Source organism: Anastrepha obliqua, chromosome 5, assembly GCF_027943255.1.
Source record: "Anastrepha obliqua isolate idAnaObli1 chromosome 5, idAnaObli1_1.0, whole genome shotgun sequence".
Lineage (NCBI taxonomy): Eukaryota > Metazoa > Arthropoda > Insecta > Diptera > Tephritidae > Anastrepha > Anastrepha obliqua.
This window is the reverse complement of record NC_072896.1, coordinates 36,012,790-36,040,785: the sequence shown is the minus strand read 5'-3', so window position 1 is coordinate 36,040,785 and position 27,996 is coordinate 36,012,790.

The following is a 27,996-nucleotide window of genomic DNA, read 5'->3' as shown; positions in this document are numbered from 1 at the left end:
AGGATTGACAAACCAAAATTCTAGTTCACAAATGTCATATATGATTGATGGCCAACGGGATTTGTAGAAATCGGAAATCTTTCGATAGGGTGATTAATTTTCCAATTTTCCAATTTCACATTTGATTTTCATATAAATGAATGTTTTCAGAAAAAACGACATAATATCGATTTTGACAATTAGATTACTTGCTGTTGTTGTTGTAAGGCATAAACCAAAAACAATTTCGAAGCGTATGACTGGCCTGACAGGCCAAAATCGGCTATAAATTCGAGTCATATACCGCTAACTTAGAGCTAACTATCTGGCAGGCGTTTTTGTTGCTGTTGTTATTGTGTTTGTTATTGTATGCATATATTTATTCCTTCCGCTCCATAGTGAAGCATAGGACCACAACAAAACTCTTAAATCTGTTCCCCTATATAACGACATTCTTTTTATTTCGATCCAGGCCATTTCTTGTTATTGTATTAACATAAAATTTCCAAAAAAAAAAAAATGTGCGAATACTTCTAATGTGACTGTTTCAAGTCGTTCGCTAAATCCGACTATCTACTTCGTATGTTGTTGTCGTTGTAGCACCATAAAACATTTCCCATACATTCTTGAGACAGCATCGGTCCAACTAATTTCTCTGCACTCTTACTTACATAGTTTTATCCACCGGAAGCTTTGCTCTAACGAAATTTGCGCGCTTCAAATGTTGATGAATGACTTCTTCTTGAACTTTTCTTGAATTTTTTTTTGCCTATTTGTAAGGTTCAAGTTATTAGGCGAAATTCACTGCAACGTGGACTGAGACATTCCCAAATCCCAGCCTTCGTCGCCTTCGCATTTTGATAGTAATTTTTAGTAAATTTCAAAATTTGCTCGTTTGTGAAGGTTTTCATAAAATTATTAAACCTGTTCGACGTCGTGACCTTCGTTCCCACAACATTCGGCGCTACGTTACCGGAACGACTCGGATTTAAGTTCCACCAAGTACTGCCACTTCAACAGCATTCGACGTATATGTATGGGGATTGTTTATGCTGCTACAACAATAACAACGTTGTGATCTTTAAGTATAAAGCGTTTATGTCAATCTTGAAAACTTCTGACTTTTAGCTGACTTTATTTCTGTAACTGTAAACGTAAAAAAAGAATTTGTGCGCTACATTTTGAAAAGTTTTGACTATTAATTTATTTATTTTGTAATTCAATTTTTTTTACAAAAATATAGCTCATACTACAATAAAAACCATCTAAACAAACCTTCTAACTTTTGATAAAATTTTTGGGAATTCGGTAAATTTTCATCAACTTTTTATTACTAACTAATTTTTTCAAAGAGTTTTCACTATTAATTTATCTATTTTGTAATTTCAATTTTTTTGGTTTTTGTTTTATTCATACTACTAAAAAAATTCATATAAAGCAAATATTCGAACTTAGCCTAAAATTTGTAAAAATTCGGCATTTTCATCAACTTGTTCCTACTAGTTAAGAGTTTCTGCAAACATTTCTAGTATGCAATTTTGTAGCTCATTGAATTTCGGTCTAATAAAGTGCATGTTACAAGTAGATCGAAAATCACGCTGATTTTTGAGAATTTTTTTTCGTCGTGATCTTGTGCATTTTCAGTTTTTTTTTATATGACAGAAAACATCCAACACCGTTAGCGGAAAAAATTGTCAAAAATCAACGCAATTTTCGAACCACTTGAAACTTGCATTTTATTGTACCAAAATTCATTGAGCTATAAAATTACATACCCGACAATTTTTCTTAAAATTCTGAGTATGAAATTTGAAATTTTGATGAAAATTTGCCGAATTTCAACAAATTTAATACAAAGTTCGAAAGTTTGTTATATATGGTTTTTGTTGTAGAATAAAGTATATCTTTATAAAAAAGTTGTTGAATTTACAAAATTTTTGTTGTAGTATGAACTATATTTTTATAAAAAAATAATTGAAATTATAAAGCAAACTTATCAATATGCGGTGTACACTTTCTTTTGTCGCTGACTGTATGTACTGACTCGGATTTCGCTGATGTGATAATTCTATTCATGCTGACTTTTTACACTCATCAATCTTCAAAATGTCACAAAAAATTCATACATGAATTCCAAAAAAGTGCTTTCACGAGAGATTCCGTTTTTAGGAGAATTGAAAACACCCTAAAAGTACACTTAGTTGCACAATTTTTTTTAATCTTTTTGTTTTTTACAGCTTTTTTAACTTGAAAAAAAAAATATATATATCAAGATTCATTTTATAAGCATTTCAGTTTTTATAAAAAAAGTGATTTATAAAATTTATTTTTGATGTATGATTTTTACTTTTTCAAAGAAATCACTCCCCAAGTAGCTCTAATGCGTCGTTTTGATGCCATTTTGAGACCTCCAATAGGCAGATATCTATAGCCAGGCAGAGCTGTTGATGTAATGGAGAAGATTGACGGGATTTAGGTTGGCGCAATGCCCCAGGCTGTCCAAGAAAGCAGAATTTTTTACCTAAAACTAAAATAAAGCAAGTGCAAAAAAAAATGGATTTTTCAAAATTTCGGCATACTTGGGCAAAGTTTTAAAGCGAATAATTTTTATTTGAAACGCATTTTTTTTACTTTCATAGAAACAAATTGTAATGAAATTGAAAAGACTAAATATGCAAAACCGCACAACAACTTATTTTACATTAACTAAAGGTAATACTGAAGCAAAAAAACAAAAATTCTGAAAAAGTAAAAACAAAAAACAAAACAAAAAAAAACGCATCATTATAAACAACAAAAAACAAAACAAAAAGAAAAAAAAAACATTCTACTAAATATAAATAAACTAGTTAAATGTATGAGAAAATTTAACAAAAAAAAGATGAAAGCCAACAACTACTTTAGTATCATAGATTAGCTGCATACGTAAATTGTATTGCTTAATCAAAGGCAGCTATGTGTTTGTGTTTTTAGTGCAGAGGTCGACCAAATTGAAAGTGTTATTGTTTTGGTGAGCGCAGAATAACTGAAATTGTATTGTTGATATATGTAAGAAAAAAGCAACAAAAAACCACTGCTCATGTTATTCTGTTGCTGTCTGAGCAACCACTGAGTGGAAGAGCTAAAGAGAATGAATGCGTTTGATGCGTGCACTGCTTGCACGAGTAAACTTTGTCGACCCCTGTTTTAACCAGTTGAGTCCCAAGGGGTATTGAAAAAACATTGATGGACGATTGCAAAGAGCGCCAACGCACTTACTATCAATGAGTACATAAAAGCCGAAGCAGCGCGAAAGCACTTTGTTTTTTTTTGTATGTAGAGAAATAGCAATAACAATAAAAAATTGTATTTGTAATGTATTATTGCATTATTTTAGTATTTTTTTCAGATATTGGAACTATTTACTGTGTGTATACTGTGTGCACTATTTACATTAAAAGTTGTACTGATGCGGAGCTGTGTGATATACAGGGTGAACGATATGAAGTGTTACATATTCAAAACACCATAACTTTTATGTGTGAAAATAGTTTTTATTGATTTCAAAGACGAAATTGTTCAAAAATGATTACAATTTTAACATACATATATTCACTTTAGCTCGATATGACCACCTTTTGCCTTGACTATAGCCTTCAAACGGTCAAAAAAAGGGTTTGCATGCTGCACGAATGTTATCTTGAGGTATTTTGGCCCATTCTTGTATAATCGCTTTTAGCAGCGCATCCATACTGGCATATTTTTTAGTCCTCAGCTTGCTCTCCAAAATGGACCAGATGTCCATCGGATTTGCGTCTGGCGAATTCGAAAGCCATTGTGTGGACGAAATGAAGTGTGGAACATGATTTTTTAACCATTCTTGGTTTACACGAGCTTTATGAGACGGTGCCGAGTCCTGTTGGAACGTCCATGGTCTACGACCGAAATGTTTGCGTGTCCACGGCTCTAAAGCAGCCTCTAAAACATTTTCCCGATAATAAGTCGCATTCACTTTGACACCAGGCTCGATAAAAACGATTTGAGAGCGTCCATCAGCGGTCACTGCGGCTGGGAAATTGCTTCGAGTGGCCATACGTAGGCTCAAATTCTCGTATGAGCGTTCGGTCAAGTAAACACGATCCTTTTGAGTGTTTATGAACTGTTTAATTGGGAAATTTTTTTCATCAGAAATCAAAATGTTAGGAAATTCGCCACGTTCGTGCAAGCGCAACAACTCCTTTGCTCTTTCGCAACGATTTTTTTTTTTTGCTGGGGTGAAAGATCGTGTTCGTTTTGGAACTTGTAAGCCTTAACCTTGAGCTCATTTTTCAATATGCGTCGAATGCTGTCTTGCGATATTTTCAGTTCTTTGGCCATTTTTCTTTTACTTCGACGTGGATTTCGTTCAAGTCGAGCCTTCACTCTCCGAACCATTTCTGGCGTTGTTGCGGATTTTTTTGGTCCACCTCCATAGCGTTTTGCAATGCTTTATAGTGCGATACACAAACATTTTATTCACTTTGAGGTGACTGAGCTCACGAACAATGGCTGGTTGTGATTTTCCAGCCAAATATAACGCAATCACACTATTACGTTTGAATTCCATCACAGAAAAAAAATTCAACCAAACTAAGACGCAAATGCTTTTGAGGGCTTATAAACAATATATTGAACTGTCATTCGAACAATTTTGACGTTCATGTCATGAGCTGTTTCACGGATACAAGCAGTGTGAAGTTGGTAACACTTCATATCGTTCACTCTGTATTTGCTTTAGTAAATCTGCCCGTTGTCCACAATATTCGAAATGTGTGTTTTCTCTACATAAAATCTCAACAGCAGCGCGAGCGCCCTGCTTCGGACTCAAACGGTTAAGGTCATAGCGCAAATTTTTTATTCTTTAAAAATATTTGTTTTTAGTTTTGCATTTTTAAGTACTTTAAAAAAAGAGTTTTTAGTTCGAGTATTTTTTGATAGTAATTGTTTTTTTTTTTTTTGAGCATAGAAAAACAACAAAAGTTTAAAATATGAAGGCTTATTATGAAAGGATAATCTGTGTTAATTCAAAATTATATCGTTAAAACTGTTTTTTTTACGAACTATTTGAGCTGCATTAGTTCATTAGTTGTTTTTCTTTTTTTAATTCGAAAAGTTTCAGCTTCATTCGATTTTTTTTTTTTTTTAATTTGAACAATTTGAGCTTCATTAGTTCATAAAAAACATGGTTGAGAGAATATACTTGAGTAGAGCTACTCAGTAAAGTCATCATTGCGCATAGCTCCTAAGTGGGCAACTCCTGTAATCGCATAAAAACACTGACTCACCAGGAGTGTCCGTCTATGGCGCAGAAAGCGGTCCAATGCTACAATTCTTCCAATGTTGTTGTAATATAAAAACAACAACAACGTTCTGCAAACACCAGCAGTTACCAGTGATTTTGGAATGCATAAAATTTATGAATTTTTATATTTTTTCTTATTGTTTTAAATGCCTTAAAGAAATGTGTTGCAATTTTTCGTGATTTAAAAAAAAAAACAACTCAAACCCGTAATTAATTTAATATATGTATGAGTATGCAAGTTCATAAAAAGCACACTTTTTATCCCCGATTTGCCTTTAATTTTAGTGAATTAAGTTTAATTGCAAAATTTTGCGAGAAATGATTTTATATAATTATAATATATTTTATTTTAGGCTTTTTAAATAATCCTGTAACAGGATTAAAAAATATGTTTATTATTAAATATGCCACGATTAGCCCCCCTACGATTATTTACAGCGAAATATCCCACCTACCCACCCAAAAAAAGGAAACAAAAATGAAAGAAACAGATACAACAACTGTTTGCTGTTAAAAACAGCTAACCCCAACAGCTTCTTGCTGGCATAAAATATAGTGAGAGCGCAAAAGCTTTGATTTGAATAGGCTGCTCTGGAACTTTGACTTTAAATTTGACGTGCTGCAGCTATTTAAAAATTCCTGTGTTGCTTTGAAAAAAAACAAATTATTACTATAATTTTTATTATTATTTTTTTTTAATTATAATTTTTTTTCTTTTTTATTATAATTTTTACTTTTTTTTTAACATAGGTTTGTAATTTTTTATTTAAAAAATAATAATTTAGTGTTAAAAAAAAAATAATAAAAAAAAAGTTTTTTAATTAAAAATTTTTTTTATTTAAGAAAACGATAATCAAAAGTAGTGCGTAATGAAAAAAATGCATAAGGAAAAAGAACAAAAAAAATAAAAAAACAAATTCCGGCGCTGTAACGTAATTAACGCAAATAAGTTTATAATTAAATTTAGCAAATTATATGCGAGTATTTTGATTGCCCCAAGTAGCAATTTTTATGAACTTTGAATATGAATATGAATATTTCATACGTAGTTGGTTGGTTGCTGCGCGTATATCTGCACATGTTTTAGTTCTAAGCGAAGTATTTCGTAGTTATTTTAATATTTTTTTTAAGTTTTAAATATGTGAAAATGTATTATTTACTTAAAGAAATGTATAGTGTGAGTATGCGAGCGAGCGAGCGAGAGAGAGAGAGCGAGAGCGAGGACGATTAATATTATTATAATTTACATACATACATTTATTTTCATAAACACGTATACATACATATATTTTTAACGTTAATAATTTTTTTTAATATATATATTTTGTTTTATTTAGAATTCAATTTTATAATATAAAAATTAATACATACAAGCATCTGCATATATACATATGTATGTATATGGTAAAAAAAAATATTCATTGAATAGTGAAATAATTTTTTTTTCTAAAAATTTATTATAATTTTTATTATATTTAAAAATAAATAAATGATGTCAATGCAATATTTTTATAAATTATTTTGCAGTTGTTTTTATTTCAGTTTATTCAAATTGATTTCTTTTCATTAGACAAACAAAATTTGTTTTTAAATTTGCTTTAAGGGGTTAGGGATAGTCAGAGGCCCGAAAAAAAGATGATTTTCAATAATTTTTTTTTTAGTTAGTTGCTTTATTTTACAAAAATAAAAACTTAGCATTAATATAATACATCTAGTTTCGACTTGACTTTAGCAAGATTTAAAAAAAAAAAAATTTATTGTAAAAGTTATCGCTGTTTGTGTGGAGCCCGTTTCTCCAGAAGTCCTTTGCGGTGATCATCACAAGTCCTTGGACAATCAATCGGACAAGAGAACTTAGGTTAGGTTGGGTTGAAGCGGTTGTCCTGCGAGACATACTCAGGGGAGCTTGTCCCTATCTCTCCTAAAACCAGTGCATGCTTTTAAAAAATTTTGAAATATCTCTGATTTCTGTAGAACTGAGATCTTCCAACGCATCAAAAAATTGTTCACCCAGAATAGTAAACCTGCGGCTGGATAGAGCAGGACAGTGGCACAGTAGGTGCGAGACTGTCTCTTCCTCGTCCTCATCTAGACAACTTCTAAAGAAGTCATGTGTTTGCACACCCATCATTTGGGCGTGTCTACCTATTAGGGAGTGCCCCGTTATGACTGAGATTAATGTGCTAAGACTGTGTTTATTTTGGCTTAGCAGAGATTATGTGCGTTTAGCATTTAGAGTCGGCCACAGTTGACGGGCGATTTTGCTGGTTTGCTTTCTTTGCGATTTCTTCAAGGATGAGTAGCTTAAATGTTTGTAAGGGTATCCCTTTGTCATTATCTATGTACTCATCACTCTCGCTAGTTCATCGGCTCTACAGTTACCCTCAAAGTCGCGATGGCCAGGAACCCATGGTACCTTTAGGTAAAATGACTCAGCCATCTCGTTAAGAGATGTGCGGTATTTCATGGCTACCTTGGAGGTTGTCGACTGTTTTGTGAAGGATTTTATCGCCGCTTGGCTATCAATGAAAATGTAGATATCATTTCCGAATATCGCATCACACTGTATCAGTGTCGCGGCTTTTATTATTATTGTCATCAGTTCAGCCTGAAAGACACTACAGTAGTCCGGGCGCGGAAAACTGAAGGAGATCACCCGATGTTCGGAATATACACCTCCGCCCACCCTGCCCTCGTGCCTTGAGCCATCTGTGTATACATGGATGGACTCGCTCTGTCTCACATCATCGCGTTAGCACTCCTCCCTTGAGGGAGTTCATAGTCCAGCAGCCTGGGAAGCCCCAAAGTGCCAGCCAGGATTTTAACATGACCATAATCCGTGTTTGACCACTTATTTAAAGTGTTCAGCCTTATTGCCGCGCTGCGTGCGTTATATACTGCTTGCAGATCTACCGGAAGGAAGTTTAGTGTCGCATACACTGCTTTCGATGGTTTCGTTGACATGGCGCCGGTTTCCCTCCTAGGAATATTTGTTGAAGAGCAGGTGTTTTGTGTTTCTTACTAAACAGTATCAGATCCGTTTTTTCCGGATTTACTTCTAGTCCTCGACTTTTACACCAAAGTGATAATCTGTTGAGAGATCTTTGTTGGAGATCACATAATGTTGGAAGGTGTTTCCCCGAGTTTGCTATTACAATATCGGCATATGATATTATTTTACCTCCCATTTTGTCAAGTTCTTGTAGAAGATTATTGACAGTTAGGTTCCACAGAAGTGGAGATATTACCCCACATTGGGGTGTACCCCTGATCGGAAATTTTTTAATGGATGCGTCACACAAATTTGTGCTTATCGTTCGTCCAGTTAGCATTCGTTCTATAAACGAGACTAGTGCACTGCTTACTCCCATTTCCGTTAGCGAAGTGGATATATATTATTGAAGGCACCCTCTATGTAGTGAAGTGATTTCTCGACTGTGTGAACTAGCTCATGGAGCGCTGTTTCCACTGATTTGCCTTTGCTGTATGCATGTTGGGAAGGTGATAGTTTGTCGCTAATCCTTCCTTTGATATGCACATCTAGCAAACCGCTCTAAAGATTTTAACAAAAAGGATGATAGGCTAATTGGCCTGAAGTCCTTCGGTTTCGTATGTGTGGTTTTCCCTCCTTTCGGAAGGAATACCACTTTTACTTCTGCCCATTCCTTGGGGATATATGTAGTTAAGACGTATCGCTGCCGCAAAAATTAAGGCGAGTGTAGGTGCAATCATACCTTTTGTGTGTTGCAAATCAGCGGGGATGATTCCATCAGGTCCCGGTGATTTATAAGGTTTGAAGCTGCCAATGGCAAATTTTATGTTATCCTCCGTTATAAAATCTATTGGGCGATTCTCGTAGTGAACTATAGGGTGGGTTCTACTGTCTTCGTTGCAGAGACAACCTGGAAAGTGCGTCTGCATTAGTAATTCTAGTGTTTCTTCACAGCTGGTTGTCCAATTGTCATTCTCTTTTATGAGGCAGCTACTTTCCGGAGTCTACTGGTCTCTGAAACACTTTCTATCTTTTGACAGAAGTCTCTCCAAGACGCCGTTTTTGCTGCCCTTATTGCAGCCCGAATATTAATTGTTAAAAAAAAATCGAAATTTTTGAAAAAAAATTCTTCGAATAGGCACGAGTTTTTTATGTTTTTCAAAAGCAGTATAAATTTTATTGAAATCTACCAAGCGGTTTTTAAGTTACAGTGATCACCAGTTCAAAAAACATCGGTTTGAGAAAAACGCATTTAAAGTTTTGCTATCGATTCCGGAGCGCCCGAGCGCCCTTTGTTATTTGTTGAATAACTCGAAAAGTATTTGTCGGATTCACTTCGAATTTGCACACAATATTTTTAAGATATTATACTTTAAGAAACTGCAAAAGAATCCAATTTTTTGAAAATCTTGACTACCCCTAACCCCTTAAGGCCCTCGCTTCATTTGAAATGGTGTTTTTTGAGTGTTTCTCTAAAAGCTTGCAAAACGGAAACGAAAAAAGATTTTTTATTTTTGTTCCCACTATTTTATTTTCTGATAAATGCTCTACTTAGAGACCACATATTAATAGGAAGACTCGAACAACGCTGTTGTGATCCCCACAATGAAAGCCAGATATCATCACGCATCTCCTTTTAGATTGTTTCGTAATTAGCTTTATCGTTTATTCCATGAGAACAAATCGTTCCCATAAATTTCACTAAGAAAAGTAATCAGCATCATCATCATCATCTTTCATTCCTTTTGTCCCGAATGCTCTATGTTCCATTCAGGTTTTAGTTGTAGAACTACTTCCATGTAAAGACAAATTCGGCACCTCCAAATCCGACGTGCATGCTGCCCTAGCAGGTGGATTTTCCACATTTCTGTAGGTACCACTCGGAGACTATATGCCTCGTATTTTTCTCTGTATTCTTGTTAAAATTCATGTTTTTATACCTGTAGCTCAAAAAACGTGGAGTACATCCATAAGTTACAAGCCTAAGGAAGATCTGGTGAGCTCCACAGCTAAGATGACAAGATACTGAATAGCGTGAGGCCGCTTCTAACTAGAAGAACAAACGACTTTTGCAGACGCTTGCTGCGAGACAGACGGTGCGAACTTCGGGAGGCATTTAATTTGTATATGTCCAAGTAGTACCGGCGAAGCTTTCCTTCTCGTTAGACCTGGTTGGTTGGTTTAAGTGGTGATTCTTCCAGAATCCAACTAGCGCTTCCGCATCATTTTGTTGCCACATCCTCGTTACCAACTTGTTTACCAGTTATTTTCAGCATGACTATATCCAGTCTGTGCGGTTCAGGAACCTGAAAAGGGTTGTTGACATCTAAGCCAGACAGCTGTTCCAGACTCTCGCCCAGCGGTTTACCCAGGGTTGACATTCTGTCCTTCCATAGGGCAAAATGAAATATTGTTTCATTTTTCTCCGGTTTTTTACAACTGTGACAGTTTGTGTTGTTAGACCTGACTATGCCTTCGACTAGGATTGGATACCTCGTTGTTGTTGTTGAGGCAGCATAAACATTCCTATACATAAATGGGAAATCCTGCTGAAGTGGCAGTTCTTGGCCGAATATAAATCCGAGTCGTTCCGGTTACGTATAACTGACACTCGTGGGAATGATTGGATACCTCGTCTTCGGCTATAGTTGCTCAGGTTTTCTAGGGTGTACCACGTGAAGGTGACAGTAGAAACTGAGGTTGAAGAATGCTGATAGCTGCTTCCTCAGATTTCTAAAACCCCCCTACACCCCAACAAAAAAGAATAAAGTAGGAACATTTTGTCCTGTATTGTTTTGCAATTTATGAGAATATTAGCAAATTCACGATAAGGCGGAATATGTGGAAGAATTCAAACATATAAAGGAAACAAGATTTCAAGTGAAACCAGGCAGAGGGTAGCAGAGTTCAAAATTCGACAGATACTCGTCCCGGTTCGTTGAGTACAAGGACTATTTTATAGGGAAATATAGGCTTAGGATTACTACTTTGGACCAAGTAGGCAATTAAGTAGTAAAGACCTCTCTCGACGAATAGACGAACAAAACTAACACTCTACAAGGCTCTCATCATGCCCGTGATAACGTATGGCGCAGAAGCTTGGACGATGACAACATCCGATGAGATGTTTTTGAAAGAAAGATTCTGCGGAAGATTTTTGAACCTTTCACATTGGTCGCGGCGAGTATCGCAGGCAATGGGATAATGAGCTGCATAAGCTCTACGACGACATAGACAGCACTATCCAGCGACTACGTTGGCTGGGTCATGTCGTCCGAATGGATACAAACGCTCCGGCTCTGTAAGCATTCAATGCGGTACCAGCTGCTAGTAGCAGCGGAAGAGGAATGCCTCCTCTCTATCAAAGAGGAAAGATCAGGTGGAGAAAGACTTGGCTTCACTTGGTGTGTCCAACTGGCGTCGGTTAGTACGAGAAAGAAACGACGGGCGCGCTTTGTTTGAAACCGGCCAAAATCGCGTAAGCGAATACCGCGCCAATCAAGAAGAATAAGAAGAGGCGTAGGATTCATATGGCATCACAAAGGGCCTAGAGTCTATGTGTGCTAGTGAAATTGTCAGCAACCACTTCAACTCAACCCAATTTAAGTGTCTTCTAGAGGTGGGCTCGAATCGAGTGAAGAGCGTAACATAAATGCAGAGTAGGGGGATTTCGCAGTGCGTCAATGGTAAAATATGTTAAGGGTAAAAAAAAAAATTCAATGGTTAAATGTGGATCTGTACTACTTGATAAAGATCTGGTTTTGTAATATTCCCAAGTTAGCTCGAAATAATATAATAAACAAAAAATAAATAGCTTTGCATAAAAAAACTTCTATCAGTGTATTTGGTTCCTTAGGCTTAGTCGTTGTTGTGTAAGTGTTAGTGAAAAAGAAATGTGTGCCTTTTCACTTGAGAACTAAGCAAAGCATAAATTTAGGAAATATTGTAGAAAAAAAATGGAAAATATAAGCAGAAAAGAAAAATTATATTGATAAACATTCGATTCATTTACTTCAAGCTGCTGCTTTTTATTTAAAATAATAGCAAAGAAAGCGAAATTGGAAAAAAAATATATACACATGTGTAAATGTGTAAATTTTTATGGTATGCCAATAAGGGGTGGCTAAACTATTATATTATCCAGGTTTTTACACCCAAAATGACCGCCTACAATGGTAAGAAGTATTTCCTCTTCCAAATTACAAAGAAAAAACAAAAAAAAAACATTTTTAAAGTAAGCACAGAAACAAACGCACACACATACATACAAAACATACATACCTACATACATATATTTTCTGATCAATTTACAAAAAACAGCAACTGGAAAATCTGAAAAATTATACACAAAACTTTACTAAATGAATCTGTAAGCGCATATACATATGTACATACATATGTATGTTAATTATACAGCTATGTAGATGTAATTTAGCAAAAATGTAGCCGTACAAAAGTATACATATAAGTATATCTCACATTAATTTATATGAATGGTGTTTGTGTATTGAATATAAACATTTGGTTCTGCGTGTAAAATTTTTGTATAAACTTAAAACCAAAAACTAAAAAACAAACACTAAAATAAACAACTACAAATTTTATACTTTATTACAATATAATGAAAAAAAAAATGGTTTAAATATTTGAAGGCGATAGTTTTTTTTACGTGCAATCTCAAATGTGTTAGAAACGGGGCTCATTCAACTCGTCCGCTGGAGGAACGTCATAATCACCAAAAAAATTGTTCACTATGCAGAAATGGCCACCAACTCTTTGTTATGGTAATATCTATTAACAGTATCTTATTAGAAAATTGAGTGTTTACTTTTACTCAGGGAGGCCTAGTAAGTGAAAACTTTGTAGCGGGTTTTCTTGAATTTTTAATCTTTTGAGCTTTGAGCAATCGCTCGATGTGTACTATAAAATTTACAGCGAGAATTAAAAATGTGTTCAAGTTCCGTTATGAAAAATGGCGAACAAAGTTTGTTCTTCCCTCACTACAATGCCAGTTTTGAAAAAGTAGTACTTTCTTCCGATCTATTCGGTCGGGGAAAGAGTTCGTAGCGTTTTTACCGAAGACTTCATTTAAACAAAAAACAATAACACAGTGCTACAAAATAAAAAAAAAATCAAAAGAACTCTTGAAGCGATAAAACTGTGTTTAGAAAATTCAAAACACCCTAAAATTTTTATTTATTGTTAAAAAACCGATTTATGGTGTTTTTGATGAAGTAATAATACATAACTAACCCATTTTTCAACCGATCGTCTTGGGAAGGGGAGTGTATATGCGTTATGAATGTAAGGCGTTTTTCAATAGGTGCGCTTCAACTTTTTTCCGATAGGGAGGACGAACTACGCAATATTTTTTATTTTTCGCTTGTCATTTGTAAACTTCATTAGTATACATTTCATCATGGAACGCTACACACTTGAGCAACGATTGCAAATCGTGCAAATTTTTTATGAAAATAATCGTTCTGTTGCTGCTACTTTAAGAGCATTACGGCCATTCAACGGTCCATTTAACAAGCCATCCCGTTCGACAATCCACAGTCTAGTGAAAAAAAATTGTATCTACGTTTTCGCTACATAATGTTCCGGTGCCAGTGAGAGCAAGAAGTGCACGAAGTGTTGAAAATATTGCTGCCGCCAGGGCTTCAGTTCAAGAAGACGCAAATGTGTCGCTCATACGACGTTCTCAACAATTGGGTCTTTCTGTGTCGTCATTGTGGCGAATTTTGCGAAAAGATCTTGGCCTACATCCATACAAGATCAAGCTGACACAAGAACTGAAGCCGTTGACCATTTGAAGCGACGTCGATTCGTAAATTGGGATGAAGACCAACTCAAAAATGATCCAGATTTTTTCCAAAAAATCATCTTCAGTGATGAAGCTCACTTTTGGCTCAATGGCTTTGTCAACAAGCAAAATATGCGTTTACTGGGCAGAAAGCAATCCACACGTGATTCATGAGGCACCGTTGCATCCCGAAAAAAATCACTGTTTGGTGCGGTTTACATGCCGGCGGCGTAATTGGCCCATATTTTTTCGTTGACGAGAACGATCGCCACGTTACTGTGAATGGAAATTGATACCGCGACATGATAAACGATTATTTTTGGCCGCAATTGAATGGTATGGACTTAGACGACATGTGGTTTCAACAGGACGAAGTCACAAGCCACACAGCACACGCTACAATTGATTTGTTGAAGAATAAGTTCGATGAGCGCATTATTTCCAGAAATGGACCGGTCGAATGGCCGCCGCGCTCGTGTGATTTGACACCTCTAGACTATTTTCTTTGGGGTTATGTGAAGTCATTGGTCTACAGTAACAAGCCGGCGACGATTTGTGAGCTCAGAGCCAATATTGAACGCGAAATTGCTGAAATTTCGGCCGATTTATGCAAAAGAGTGGTCGAAAATTAGGTTCAACGATTGGACTTCGTAAAACGTGCACGCGGTGGTCATGCAAAAGAAATCGAATTTCATACTTAAATGTGTATGTTCAAACTCGATAATAAAAAAAAATTAGTTAAAAAAGTCAAACCGTTTGTGTTTTATTAAAAAAAAAAGATGAAGCGCTCTTACTGAAAAACGCTTTACATATATAATGCTACGATTGAACGATTGACGTTCAAAAGAAATTTTCAATAACAAGCTCTGATTTGTGCAATTTTTCCACGTTTTTTTTTCAATGTGATGCAATTTTTTGGCCACTATTTCCAACTCGCACCTCATATATATAAAAATTTTTGAACTCCAATAAAATGTGCTCGAAATAAGCTTTTTTTATCTTCATACATTGAAAACTGTAAAAGTTACGATTTAAACAAAAAGAAGTTTTTTTCCACATTTTTAAATATCCGGCTGAACCGAGATTGCGAGAGAATACCGAATGACCGATAGTGCTTTGCTGCTCATTGTGGCTAATTCTGAAAGACAGCAATGAGTTTACATAACTATGAACACATCTAACATATTAAAACTCACTATAGCCCAAGCTTACCTAATCCAAACTGACCAACCGAATCTTGCATGACACAGCAGAACCGTTTGCAATTTGCTGGTAAGCATGTACAATTTAATGAGTGTGAAAAATCATCACTATTGAATGATCAAGACCTATTAAAACTTAGCATAAGTGCATCTAACCTATCCTAACCTAAGTGTATTAAGTAAACATAAATGAGAATGTGTGATAAGCGTAATCATTTTTGTTATATCTGCGGAATTTTTGTTGACAAAAAGCCGGGGTTGAAGGATATAACCTTATTTTTGAACGCACATACATTGAAAGTCAGTGGTTTGAACCTGAATATGTTTAAATAAATAAAAAATAAATAATTGGCGCGTAAACTTCTGTTAGGTGTTTGGCCGAGCTCCTCCTCCTATTTGTGGTGTGCGTCTTGATGTTGTTCCACAAATGGAGGGACCTACAGCTTCAAGCCGACTCCGAACGGCAGATATTTTTATGAGGAGCTTTTTCATGGCAGAAATACACTCGGAGATTTGCCATTGCCTGCCGAGGGGCGACCGCTATTAGAAAAATGTTTTTTTTTTTATTAATTTTGCTTTCACCGAGAATCGAACCAACGACCTTTCTGTGAATTCCGAATGGTGATCACGCACCAACCCATTCGGCTACGGCGGCCTGAATATGTTTGCTCAATTAAAAAATGGAGATATGCAAAACGCGACACGTGTCTTTTACCGATATTGATTCCGATGGTTTGGCATTATCATAAGGTCCATAAGCAGGAAGATTGCTACTTTTGTTAGACTAACATCACAGGTCATCACTTCAAAACACGTGACCGTATAAAGTATGTCAATGTTATAGCTATCTCCAAACCAGTCTTATGAAAAATCCAAGACGAGCAAATTTCAACAAAGAAGACAGATGATTCATCTGAATCCAGTGACGGAAATTTAAATGCAGATAGTTTAGATAGACCTTATATTCCAATTGAAGCAACTTTAAATGATCGTCATTTAGTATCAAATGAATGCTATCGTGATCTTGTATGAGATTTAGGACTACTAGATCAAGACAAACAGAAATTCTCGGGCCCAGATTAAAGCAGTGGAATCTTGTGGAAAATGGATTCAAAGCGACATTGTAAACTAATCAAAATGACTTCCTTTTGCAATGCAGAAAAGCAGCACAATGGGCTCGACTGTCTCACTTTGTGTACGGTTGAATTAATTTCGATAACTCTAGGTTAGGTGAGGTTCAGTTAGGTAATACTACGTTCGGGTAAGTCAGAAAATTGCAGAAGTAGGTCAGCAAATTGCGTTACTTATTGCTTTTTTTTTTTTTTTGTCGTTATAATATTCTTCTACGTTCTCTGTTCAACTCGAGAATGTTCTGTTTTTATTTTATTTCTACAAAAACGTTCTTCACTTGGAAAATTTCTTATCAATTTTGATGAAATAATGCTTGCTAGATTCGTAATGGACACAGGTATGAGTAAATATACTTAATTATATACGTATTTCGCGAAGAACCGTATTAAATGTGCAAATATGAAAGTAGTGAACAAAACTTTCAGTTTACTGATTTTTTTGTTTTACAAAAAAATACGTTACTTCGACACATTTTGATCGATTTTTGAAATTAAATGCTTTTTACATTCGGAATAGACACAGACATAAGACTTTCTACTAATAAATATACCTTTCATTTCAATATTATCGACAACATCTCCTTAAACTCGCAAAAATTGGTAAAATTCACTACAATTTAAGTTTTGTGTTGGAAAATCAGTGGTTATTTTTGCTTAGCGTGAAAAATAGAAAGCATACTACATATACGTCAGAAGGACTAGCATTTATCACAACAAAACTCTTTCAAGATTAAAAATCGGATAAAATGTAGACGAGCCACGAATTTTTAAGTGTCGGAAAACACCCGAAATCGGTTTTTTAACGATAAATGAAAAATTTGAGGGTGTTAAAATTTTTTTGAACACGGTTCCGCGTCGTTCTCGGCTAAATCTACAGTGCTCATCATGTCACTTCAAAAGTTCTGATTCACTGTAGCACCGTGTAATTATATCACTAAGTTAAACAATTATATATCCGCCGTTGCTGTCACAACCTCTTCCCACCTTTTGACCAATTGGTGATGCCGTTCCGCGAAAAAACGTTTGGTCTGGTGTCAAAGAAGTTGTTGAGCTAATTTTTAAGGCCTCTTTGACAGGGAGCGCAAAAGATGGTAATCGGTCGATGCAAGGTCCGGTAAATACGACGTATGCTGAAGGACTTCCCATTCGATCTGTTGGAGTGCGGCTTTGGCGACTTGTGCAACATTGGACCTGGCGTTGTCGTGAAGGAGTACGGTTTGACCATATCGATCAGTCGAATAGCCTCATTCATGCGGTGTAGCTGGACAATTTAGAGCTTCTTGGAGCCCGTGACATTCTTTTCGAGCAATTCCCGGTGCACCACAGCGTCCCATTCTCACCAAACAAATATCATGAACTTCTTTGTATGAAGATCCCGCCTGACTTTCGTCTTTGGCGTATCTCCTGAAGCCACCCACTCTTTTCTTTGCTTCATGTTGACGTATAGGCACCCTTACGCATCTCCCGTGACGATTCGGTACCGCTTGTTGCTGGATGGCGTGCGAAATACAGATAAGCAATTTAAAGGCGATTTTCTTTGTTTTTTTTTTCGTTTAGCTCGTCAGACACCCAGGCTCCCAATTTTTGTGTAAATTCCATTGAACGAACGTGATTGAGTATTGTTTTATGATCGTAGTTAAACTTTTCACCAATTCACGGCTGGTTTGGCGACCGTTCTCCTTCAAAAGTGATTTGAGACGTTCTTCATCGAATTCAGAAAGCCTATCTGGTTCCCAAGATAGATCTGAACAGAGACTATAAAACACGAATACTTGACTAGAAGACTGGCGGACCAGAGTCAAATCAGTTGATAGTGGTCACCATATTTATTACTGAAGACTCAAAGATGGACAACGGCTCTGGATCAGGTGTGTACTCAGAAGAGTTATCCTTAAATTGCTCCTTTAGACTCCCAGACTGGTGTAGCGTTTTCCAAGCTGAGATCTACGCTATAGACAAAGCAGTAAAAACGATAAAACTGATGGACTTCCCTCTAGCAAACCTTACCGGATATGGATCAGGTGTGTACTCAGAAGAGTTATCCTTAAATTGCTTCTTTAGACTCCCAGACTGGTGTAGCGTTTTCCAAGCTGAGATCTACGCTATAGACAAAGCAGTAAAAACGATAAAACTGATGGACTTCCCTCTAGCAAACCTTACCGTTTTTGTCGATAGTCAAGCAGCGATCAAAGCGTGGTCTCAACACACGTCAATTCAAGATGTGTTAAAGAATGCAGGAGGTCGCTCTCGCTTATCCAACAACACAACACCGCACTTTGTTGGGTTTGCGGCCACTCTGGAGTGGAACGAAATGAAAGAGCGGCTGAGTGTGCAAGGAAAGGCTCTGAGCTTGGTCTTCAGCGAGGGTAGAACACATAAGCATTTCTCTAAACGAACTACACACTGCGATATACTCGAGCGTAATCACGGAAACCAATAGAAGAAGGTCTCTGACTACTAACTGCGGGGCCTCCAAAACGCTCTGGCCGAAAACTGAATCTTATAAGGACAAAATGTCTGCACGGAACAGATCAGCTACCAGCGTACACACAGGTGTTATAGTCGGTCATTGCGCTACTGGCACGCTAGCCAATAGAATGAGTGTTCCTCAGAATCTCTTCTACAGGAGCTGTGGTGATACAGAAGAAATTGAAACGCTACAACATCTCCTCTCTGAATGTGAACTAAAAGTGATACCTATTGAAAATTGTCTTCTACGAGCGATCTATTTTTTTTAAGAAACCAAGGGTAAAAGATAAAAACAAAGCTGTTGAAAGCTGACTTTTACGTGCGATTTACTGTTGAAAGAAACTAAGAGTGAATAATGACAAGGAAATCTGTTGAAAGATGCCTAAAACAGGAATTCTACTGTTAAAAGAAACTAAGGGTGGTTTTCTGATAAGGAGAGTTTTCAAGTCTGTTACCACGGCTAAAGCCCGCAAAGAGTTGAGTTCTGCCCTTAGGATATTACATAGTCGTCTCGAAAAAAATCTCAGCTTAAGAGCCGATGAGTTTTCACGAAGACTTTTCACCCTTGGGGTTTTTGCCCATTCACTTTTAACGAAGTCTTCGAAAATCTTCGTGTACTTACACGATGGCTTTTTGTTTGCGGCTTTCGTCGCTTTCCATTCGTTCAGCGCGAGCCCCATGTGCACTTGAATAAAAATACGAAAATGTGAATACGACGAATGCAAAATGTCAACAAAATAAAAACCCTCGATTTCGCTGACTGTGAGTGCATGCCTACCTTGTTGACTTCTCTACACTTTGTGCCACCAAGCTCCACACGCATGACTTTTCCCCCAGGTTGAAAATTTATCGTGTAAATTCGGTCTAACAAAAGCTGGATCTTTGGAGGCCTTTCAGATCGCTGGGATAGTTATGGCTTCAGTAACTTGATTAGATGGCTTCTTTCTTAATTGTTTGCTGAGTCTAATCAAGCTTAGTCTATGAGATGCTCCGTCGTCCTTCGAAAAGGATCCTGTTATCTTTTTGCTTGCCTTGTTTCCTTTGATTTGAGTCAGTGAGCAAAAAATTGAGATTCTTCTCATATTCTCTTTGCTCTGAAGTATAAGTCGTGGGTGCCCCGCAGAAAGGCTCTGAACAATGAACAGGCTTGGCTGAGCCCTTCGTAAGTAGACAACATCTTCCACCCTGATAACAATCTTTGAGTTAAGCAAGCAAATAATTTCACTATGTGTAGGTTTGCGTGGTTTTGAGTGTCCCAATTATAAAATATTTGCTAGATCTTTCTAGCTAAAAAACTTAATTATTCTCAATCACTCTGCTTGATTTTGATCCCATAATTGTTTAAAGGCTCACCAGTTCAAGAGCTGTACAAGCTTTCTCGCATCGCTGAGCTCCTTTTTATAAAAATATTATTATCGTTGAATGGTGCATATTAGGCCGAGTTTCTTCTCCAATTTGTTAAATGTATCAAGCAAATGGTTGGGCATACCGATTCATACCGCCTCCCAACACCCAGTGGTTTTTATAGGCCGATTTTTATGGCAACAGTCGGGCCGAACGCTATTAGAATAAACTGTTACTAAGGTGCGTTTCATAACCATAAGACACCCCTAATTTTTCAAAGTATTTTAATTTATAGATTTCAGAGGAAAATACAAATTTTATATATCGATTAAAGCAACAAAAGTTGTCTGTTTCATTACAGAATTTAGAACTTTTTTTTAATATATTATATATTGTAATATATAATATAATTAATATATAATGATTAGCCAAAACGTATTTCCAGAGGCGTTTCAAAATGATAAGACACTGTTTAATTAAAGTGATCGTTTAACAAAAGTATACTTTTTCGATTTTTTTTTTCTCACGTCTAGAATATTCTATGGAAGCACCATTTGCTTTAGCGACACAAAATAACCTTTTGTTCATCGATTCCGCTAGTTTTTAAGTAAATTTATATCTAGAGAAGCCCATTCTGCCTCGATTGCCGCTTTAAGCTCGTTGGTGTTGTCAAATTGGCGATTATTAGGGAAAATTCTTCTGACTAATATACCCCAAATATTTTCTATCGGGTGTATATCCGGAGAACACGCCGGCCAGTCCATAGTTTTTATGGAACAATCGTCCTTGTTTCACCGCTTACGTGGATTTGGGCGTTGTCTTGCTGAAAAATGAAGGGCACTTCCCGATTATCCTGAATAAAAGGAAGGAGAGGAGGTATATACCTATGGAATGAGACTTTGCGACGATTCGAAAAACCGCTTGTTAAATGCTGCTCTCCCGGTTCAAAAGGAAGTCTTTTTTGCATCGAATCGTTACGGGTGATGAAAAATTGGTGTATTTCTCCAATCCCAAGCGTGAACGATCGTATGGTCCGCCCGGCCACAAGCCAAAAACAACGGCCAAACCAAATCGCTTCGGCCGCAAGGCAATGCCGTGTGTTTTCTGGTATCAGCGTGGTATGATTTGGTACGATCTATTAAAACCAGGTGAACCAGTTGACGATGCACGCTACCAACGACAATTGTCCGATTTGAACAGCGCTATACCCCGAAAACTCACAGAATATGCCGATCGGCGTCATAAAGTAATTTTTCTTGATGACAAGCACCGCCACATGCACCGCCACATCGAACAAGAGCGACCCGGGAATTGGTGGAGACGTACGATTGGGAACCGCTGGTGCATGCGGCTTATTCAGCAGACTTGGCGCCTTCCGATTATCATTTGTTTGCGTCGATGGGCCACGCACTTTCCGAGCAGCGCTTCAATTCTCACGAAGAAGCCAAAAAATGGCTCGATGATTGGTTTGCGGCCAAAGACGGCCATCCACAAATTACCTGAGAGATGGGAAAATGTGACGCTAGCGATGGCTATTATTTTGAAAATTAAATTTATAACGATTTTTTGTTAATAAAAGTTTGAAATTGAAAAAAGTCTCATTTCATAGGTGTATATATATTTTTCAAAACGTTTTTGCAGTCCCCACTAATCATTCGCGATGATGTAATCTGTATATCAAGAGTGGTTGTCGATGTAAATGCACTCCAAACCATAACACCAAACCTACACCGAAGTTGCGCTTAGAAAATAAGAGTGGCTCTTGTGTAAAACTATTCAATAATTTAAAAAAACATCGGGTCCATCAAGGTTCCATTTTTTTCATCCAAAAATATCTCCTTTTTAAAAAGCAATATGAAATTGGGCAACATTAAAAATATTCCAAATATCTTACTGCATCCCAGTTAGTGTCTATGTATGTGTTTTTCTGCAAACTAAAGACGGGCCAGCTTGTGCCATGGAAAAATATGGGGTTCTTCTCTTATTTTTCATAAGTTTAAATGATTGGACCTCTGTAATATGCGTCAAACTGTTGTTTTTGAAAGTTTTTTGAACAACAGCGGCCAAGATTGTTTGTGTCGAGTTAGAAGCTTTTCTTATGATTGCTCGCTGTTCTCGACTTGTTTCTTCCAACGGGCTTGAAAATGTTGCACTTCTCAGGACTACGTAAAAAATTCCGGATAACACAACGACTTCTGCCTGTTTTTTTGCGATTAATTTGAGTGACAAGCCTGAATCCTTGTAGGCCAAAAATTTTCCACGCTCCTCTTGTGATATTATTGAACCCCTCGGCATTTTAGGTTAAATTGAATGAAATTATAATTAAAGTCATCCAAATCAACAATCAGCACCTTCTATCTTTTCAGAAGCCTATTTTCGACTAGTGTCCTATTATTACGAAACGCTGAAAAGACTAGCAAAAGTGCAGCTTCTTGGAAAAATTTAACGGTTCTACAAAATAGAATGAGCTTTCCCACCAGAACCAATTGAAGGAATGAATTTGAAAAGGTCGAGCCAAGGAGCACCAGGAGATTTGGTGGCTCCCAAAACACTCAGGCTAAAAAGCCCATTGTATTTAAAGCTCTGGAAAGGGGGTAGATAGTCAAAGGAGGGAGGGAGAAAAGTATCAGAGAAAGAGATAGGAAAGAATAGAGACAGAGATAGAGATAGTTAGTCCTGTGAGAATTTTCCAGATTCTTTGACAAATCTGTAAATATCCTCCAGTTTTAGAGAACGAATATTACCCATTCCCATGACATCGGAACCCAATACCCGTAGTCGCGCTCTAGCAAAGGCAGGACACTCACAGAGAAAGTGCTCAGTGCTATCCGCCTCCTCCAAGCATGACAGGCATACCGGGTCCTCGATGATTCCAATGGTGGTCATATGCTGACCCCATGGGTTGTGTCCTGTAATGATGCCGACCATCAACCGAATGTCTTTCCTTCTAAGTTTTAGTAGAAAGTTTGACAGTTTTCTGTTCGGACTTGTCACAAAACACTTTGCAGTTCTGCAGCGTTCTAGACCGGACCATCGCTCTTTATGTAGATTGCCTACATAATCGTTGATCCAGTTCTTGATTCCTGCGGGACTGATTCCGATTATTGGCTCTGGCCCCTGTGGGGGCACCGCTGATCCACGGTTGGCCAATTCGTCGGCAATTTCGTTTCCTTGAACACCGGAGTGTCCCGGAACCCATATAAGTACAAGCCTGTTTTGTCTTGCGACAGAATTAAGCTTCTTCTTACATTCTTGAACAATCTTTGAGGTTTGCTTCGCGTTCTCCAGGGCCTTCAATGCAGCCTGACTGTCACTGAAGACTCCAATCTGTTTCCCGCTCCATCTCCTCTCGATTATCCATTCGGCTACTTTTAGGATGGCAAAAACTTCTGTTTGGAAAACAGTTGCCATTCCCCCCATAGCGTAGTGATACTTATTACTATCGTTTAAGTACCATCCGGCTCCAGACCCTATTTCAGTCTTGGACCCATCGGTAAAGAAAATATCCGTCAAACCTCCCTGCATGCCTCCTGGATTGCTCCATTGCTCACGCAATGGAAATCTGACATCAAATTTCCTTCCGAATGAAACTGTGGGTATCAGGTCATCTTTAGGTGCCAAAAACAGTGGACACTGCTCCGACAGCAACTTAAAGATTTCTCTGTGTCCCGAAGTTCCATCTTCGTGCCAGAGACCATATTTATGGAGTCTGCACATTGCTTTTATTGCTTCCTGTTGTATCTTAAGATCCAGGGGGAGCAAATCGAGCATAGCATTTAGGGCATCTCCAGAGGTTGTACTCATGGCACCCGTGATGCATAAACATACACTTCTTTGCAGCCTGTATAGTTCCCGGATTGTGGACTTAACCATGCTCCGTCGCCACCAGACCACAGAAGCGTAAGTGATGATTGGTCTGATAAGTGCCGTGTATATCCATAGGACCACAGCAGGTTTCAGACCCCAAGTTTTGCCAAAGGCTCTACGGCATTGCTGAAAAATCTTCAATGCACGATTCACCTTCAGTGAAACGTGTGTCTCCCAAGTCAGCTTCTTATCCAAAATTACTCCTAGATATTTAACTTCGTTGGAAAGACCAAGTGTCACACCTTTCAGTGTTGGAAGACTGAGTCCATCCAATTTCCGTTTTCTCGTAAACAAGACTATGGTTGTTTTGTTCGGATTAACGGAAAGACCTTGTCTCATGCACCATTCATCGATTTTGTCAAGAATCCTCTGCACTTTCGTGCAAAGCCTCCTTAAGGATTTATCCGATGTTAGCGCACAGACGTCGTCCGCATATGCTTGGACATGAAAGCCGAGTTCCTGCATCTCCACTAATAGGGAGTCTACGACGAAGCACCACAGCAGCGGAGAAAGAACACCCCCTTGGGGACATCCTTGCTTGGCCCTGACTGTGATTTGCTCGTCATCGCTCCCACCAGCGGTTAACAGCCTCTCAGAGAGCATGGAGTATATCCATTTTATAATGGCTTGATTAACTCCGTGTCGTTCGGCAGAAGAACATATCGAGCCGAAAGTGGCATTATCAAAAGCCCCCTCAATGTCCACGAACACGCCCATTGTGTATTCGTCAGCTTCCAGCCCAGCTTCAATCTTGCTAACAAGATCGTGTAAGGCTGATTCACATGATTTTCCACTCTGGTAAGCGTGTTGATTTCTACTAAGTGGACTTCTCGGCAATACCCCCACTCGAATATGTTTCTCCACCACTCGTTCCAGACTTTTCAACATGAACGATGTCAAACTGATTGGTCTAAAACTTTTTGCTAGGGAATAGTCATCTTTTCCTGGTTTCGGAATAAATACTACTCTTACGCGTCGCCATAGGGATGGTATATAACCAAATGCAAGACAGGCTGTAAAGATCCTTTTCAGGGCCTCAATCAGCCTGTCTCCTCCTTTTTTAAGCATTGCTGGATATATTCCGTCAGGTCCAGGGGACTTAAAGTTTTCAAAGGAAGATAAGGAAAACCTTATCGATTCCCTTGTCACTATCCGACTAGCAATATACCAGCTGTACCTAGAGGTTCCACCATTGCCACCGTTGTTGTTCATGCCACTCTCACCTTCAGAGAGAGTTCTACTACCCGGAAAGTGGGTTTCGAGTAAAGCATTAAACGTTTCCGATTTGGAAATGGTGTATGAACCATCAGGTTTTCGAATGGAATCCAGCCTTACTGAGCGGTCTAAATGAAGGACCTTACAAAGTCTCGCTGTTTCCCTCATTTCTTCGACGTTACTGCAGAAATTTCTATAGGATTCAAGTTTGGCTTGCCGTACTTTCTTCTTATATTCTCTCTGTGTAAGTCGATGATTGGCCCAGTCCTCTTCTGTTTTGGTCTTCAAGGCCTTATTAAGAAGTTTCCTGGACCGTACACGAAGCTTCGACAGTTCAGGGTTCCACCAAGGAACCGCTTTCCCCTGTCTGCTTTGCCTGAGTGGACACAGTTCCTCGAAGCAATTGATTAAAGTACCTTCTAATTTCTTAGTCGCATCTTCAATCATTTCTGCTGATTTGAGTTTTTTCAGGTTTGGTAATCGCTCTGTTACAAGCTCACCATACCTGTCCCAGTCCACATTTCGAGGATTCCTACCGGAAGGTATTGATATTGTGTCAATTCCCAGTCGGAATTCGATAAGACGATGATCAGAAAGAGAGTCCTCTTCCAAAACTCGCCATCGGTTGATTTGATTTCCAACTGACCTATTGGTAAGTGTTAAATCAATCACCTCTTGTCTCCTTCTGGTCACAAAAGTTGGTTTGTTACCAGTGTTTTGAATGACCAAATCGGATGACAGGATAAAATCCAGTAACTTGAGACCTCTGGGGTTGCATTTGCTGCTTCCCCACACAATGTTCTGTGAATTTGCGTCACAGCCCACTATTAGCCCCAGATTATTGGATTCTGCGTACTTGACCACTTCTCTTAGCTCCCTCGAAGGAGGTGGCTGTACAGAGTCATAGGGTAGGTAGGCCGAAACTATGATAGCTTCGACACTGTTCCCACTTTTCCAGTACTTTATTTTTGCAGCAACGATATCTCCAGAGCATAGCTCTTTTAACATCGTGTGTTCGATCAACCTCGGCATGATAATACATGCTCGCGGTCTCACATTCCCTTCACAATGAAGTATTTGTCCCCACGACATAGCACTTAGACCACAGATACGCTTGTGACATACCCATGGTTCTTGTATAAGTATTATGTGTGGGTTTGTTTGCAGTTTTGCATGCCTACGGCACAAGAGAGCCGTAGACGCTTTGCTATGCTGCAGATTAATCTGTGTAAATATTACTTCAGTCATGAGACTGAGTATATTTACGCTTTGTCCTCCACCTTATCCTGGACGCGGAACTGGATCCGCCCCAGATGTAGGTGAGGACGGCAACCGTACTTCGACTTAAGCACCTTGAGGGACCCAAGATCGATACCCAGTACCAGGTGGGAACCCGTCTCCGAAGTGGTGGCGGATTTCTGCCTGGTGCAGGAGTATACTCTCCAGAGAGTCGTGTCAAGATCCTTGTTCTGAACACGGATGCGTTTGAGGAGTTCTGCTGAATTACAGGAAGGACCCGGAATCCAGACACTCGCTCGTACCAGCCTTTCTTTGCTACTCTCAACAAGAATAAACTTGCTGTTTTCGCAGGCTGGAATCTTTGCTATAGCTTTTTCTAGCCATTCTCGGGAAAAAGCATTGGAACAGTGCACCTTTACGATGCCGTCCACCACGCTTTTCCCCTCGAACGTCGGCGCGTCTTTCGACTCACCGATAGCTTTCCAAAGATAGCTATCAAGATAGTCTTGTTGCCCTTTGGACAGTAGACCATCTTGTTTGTCGGTATGTATCTCCACCGTCATTGCCTTTGCTGCCATTCTCGCGAATGATTCGCCAGACGTTGACGGAAGAGTGTCATTCGACATTTGAGGTCCCTTAGCCTCTGCCTTGTCAGGCAAAGGTTTGTCTGCCTTGGATTGGGTCGAGGATGCAGGCATTTCCGAATTCCGTCTCTCGACTTTCCTCTTCTTTGCCTTTCTCCTCTTCCCTGTCGTTGGCACAGACCCCGTTTCGTTTCCGGAAGAGCGCAGCGCTACAGAGGAATCCTCTGTTCTGCCACGCTTTCCCGTTTCCGTTACAGGTGTCGAAGTTGACGGAGCTTGAGTCCTTGCCTTAGCTAGTGCTTCGGCTTGTCTCGCCTTCTGTCTCCTTCGTTTGATCTGCCTTGCGGTTAGACCAACACCTGCGTTCGAATCTCCAATAACTTCGGTCTTTTTACCGGTACTTACCTGATTCGCACCAGGTTTAACCGTTATCAAAGACTTACTCGGTACCAGAGATCCGTCTGAGTCTACTGAGAGATTGTCCGCCATCTCCACATCCTCCACAACTTGTTCAGTTGCTTCAGATCGTTTCGACGGCGGTGTATCACTCACACTCACTCGGCTCTCCATTGGCATAGCCAATGTGCCATGTTTCACCACTAGTAGTTTGCTTCCTCCGGAACCCTGGGTGTCAGTTCCGGTCATAGGGGAATGTGGGGTTCGGGCCTGCACATCCGATGCCCGAGCCGTCGATTGCTCGACGGGAGGATTTCCCAGAAGTGGGTTACCTCGTGCAGAGAGATCCTTGTTGAGCCTCCACATTGTAGAAAAATGCATTTTATACCTCCTGCCAGGTTGTCGGTACGGTACTCTCCACATAGTACTTGGGTGGCCACCAATTCCGCCGTT